The sequence below is a fragment of the Oratosquilla oratoria genome, chromosome 12 (genome assembly GCF_046742065.1).
Source record: "Oratosquilla oratoria isolate Oo_2021 chromosome 12, ASM4674206v1, whole genome shotgun sequence".
Taxonomy (NCBI): Eukaryota; Metazoa; Arthropoda; class Malacostraca; order Stomatopoda; family Squillidae; genus Oratosquilla; species Oratosquilla oratoria.
This window is the reverse complement of record NC_134788.1, coordinates 1539966-1542465: the sequence shown is the minus strand read 5'-3', so window position 1 is coordinate 1542465 and position 2500 is coordinate 1539966. Positions and strand designations below refer to the sequence as shown.

The 2500-nt window shown below is 37.0% G+C and overlaps 1 non-coding gene across 1 annotated transcript; it reads left to right on the top strand.

The window, feature by feature from the left end:
* The first annotated feature begins 1128 nt into the window (after positions 1 to 1128).
* Positions 1129 to 1200, top strand: TRNAL-CAA (transfer RNA leucine (anticodon CAA)). The gene has a single exon. It is a non-coding gene; the product is annotated as a tRNA-Leu (tRNA).
* The last annotated feature ends 1300 nt before the right edge of the window (positions 1201 to 2500 follow it).

Here is a 2500-nt window from a genome sequence, read left to right as displayed (position 1 = left end):
CCTTTACTCGTAATATAGAGCAAAAACTTTACTGGAGCCAGTGACAGCACTACTAGTCCTCTTTGTTGTGAAGATGTTCTATCATTTTACACATATGGGATCGATTATCGTACATCCGTTTCACGCTTGAGCCAATGCCAATACTATTACTGATACTACTTATACTATTTCTATTACTCCCTCTACTACTACTACCACTTTTTCTACAAAATGATGCACATATAAGACTTTCTTGAGGTCACGGGGCAATTAAGGGCACATGTCGACCAGTAATAATGCTTCATTCACCAGTCGATTTCATTGTGCTGTTGAGGGGCGCTGTCATCTAGTCTGAAGATGTTCTTCGAAATTAACTGATAGATGTGAACGACTGTTTATTTTCATGTAACGTCGCCACATCCAAACATACACGTACCAATCCGTTAAAGAAGTCCATATTCAAGTGGCAATGCAGAGAATAGTGAAATCCTCTGTAGGACTTCCTTGAATGGTTACACCTAACAGGAAATCTTTGTCGTCTGAAATGACGACGCCATTTCTTAGCTTAGCGCTGGGCATCGCTTCAGCACACGAGCAACAGTTATTGCTTCTCATTGTAAATTTGCACCTAAGGTGGCCTCGAACCCTCAGTCTTTTGGTCAAGAACCGAAGGCGCTAACCGATTGCGCCACGGGGGCGACGAGAGTTGAGGGGACTTTAGTCGGAGAAGTATCCCGAGGGTCAGCGATGACTCCACGGCATGCTTGTCGTCTCTGCGGTTGGGAAGTCCGTAACAAATAAAGGCCACACACAAAACATTTTTTGTACACAAAGACCCGCAAACACAGACCCACATAAAAAAAAAAAAAAAAAAAAAAAAAAAAAAAAAAAAAAAACCCGAGGTCTTGTAGCGATGGACCTGGAGAGAACGATATTGAAAACGACTGCATCTATTTACTTTTAACAATCACTAGTTTATTTCGACTTGTTATTGTATTTACGTTTATCTATTGGTATATTTTACAAATTTCTGAAAGCCATTGAAAGTAGAGTGATAGTAATTGTATCATTCACTGGTATGCACTGAATGGTCCCGCAGAGCTGTACAGTAGTTAGTTTAAATACAAGAATTAACTCATTTCCATTCATGGCAGCGTGGCGCAGTGGAAGCGCGTTGGGCTCAAAACCCGAAGGTCCGTGGATCAAAACCACGCACTGCCAATCACATTTTCATTCTTGATCGTGTATTCACAGCAGGGTGGCGCAGTGGTAGCGTGTTGGTCTCATAACACAAAAGTCCAGGGATCGAAACCAGGCTGTACTAATGACATTTTCATTTTACATTCTTTAAATTGACTAGAGTCGAGGAGCTCTTTACATTGTTGCAGGTAGTAGAAATGAGGGTAATGTAGTTATTTTGTTTCTATTCAGATGGTTATCTTCGATATTTTGCACAACTACTTTGAAATGGAGATTTGTTTATTGCTATGAATTTGTTAATAGAATAATCCGTGTGATGAATATAGTATTATTGTTTTTCCTCAGCATAACTAATAATACCTTAGTAAAATTAGTAAGATGAACATGAAGTATGTGTTATTTATGAACATTTAGTAGTTATCGAGCTGTTTGCGAAAGATTCGTCGCTCTTGATAATGATTTAGATCTACTTTGGTCACTGAAAAAAAAAAAAATCTTTGGTGAGGAAGATACAAAAGATTATTTTACTATTTTACTGAAAATAAGTTTCCATCTGATTGAGGATAACTTAGAGCTCTTACCTACAGTCATTAGACGATGAATCTTGATAAGATAGCTTACGAGTGCCTATTTCCACTTCAGGTTAAGTAGAAGACTTGAAAATAAGCTACCGATAATCGTGTTCTTTTATGATATACTATCGGCCTATCTGCTCCGTCCTTGCTAGTTCTCGAAACATGGTTTTGAGACTTTAGTATATAGATTGCTGGGGCTTTCAAGATTTAGCCTACGACTTGATTACTTACAAGAAATGGGGCGACGATTATGAGACAAATAGTTAAAATTTCGGGAGAGATAAACTGATGAGTTGTTTCTTTTCTTGAGTCTAGCTGAGAAGTCGGCGATCAAAAGTAGACCACGCATATTTTCAAAATATACAATAGAGTTTGATAATGCACACCAGAAAATTATAAATATATTTATATGAAATGGGATTTTTTATAAAAGAGGATAGAAGATAACATCAATAAAATGGATAATAGTCTTATGATTATTGAATATTAAGGACGTGACGTCACATACTTTTATGAAATTGAAAGGCTCGTGACGTCATGTCGTCGTTGATTACGCCCGGTCATCTTGAAGCTATGTAACCTTATGCATCACCATGAAATGAATTGAAGTAATTCTTTATTTAACAATATTCTATTTTTCATGTAATGTGTATTTTTTCATGTATGGCAGACTACTTGAGAACTTCTTTTTACCAAACTTGATTCTATTATTTCAATTTAATCACATATACATTGACCGTAAGTAC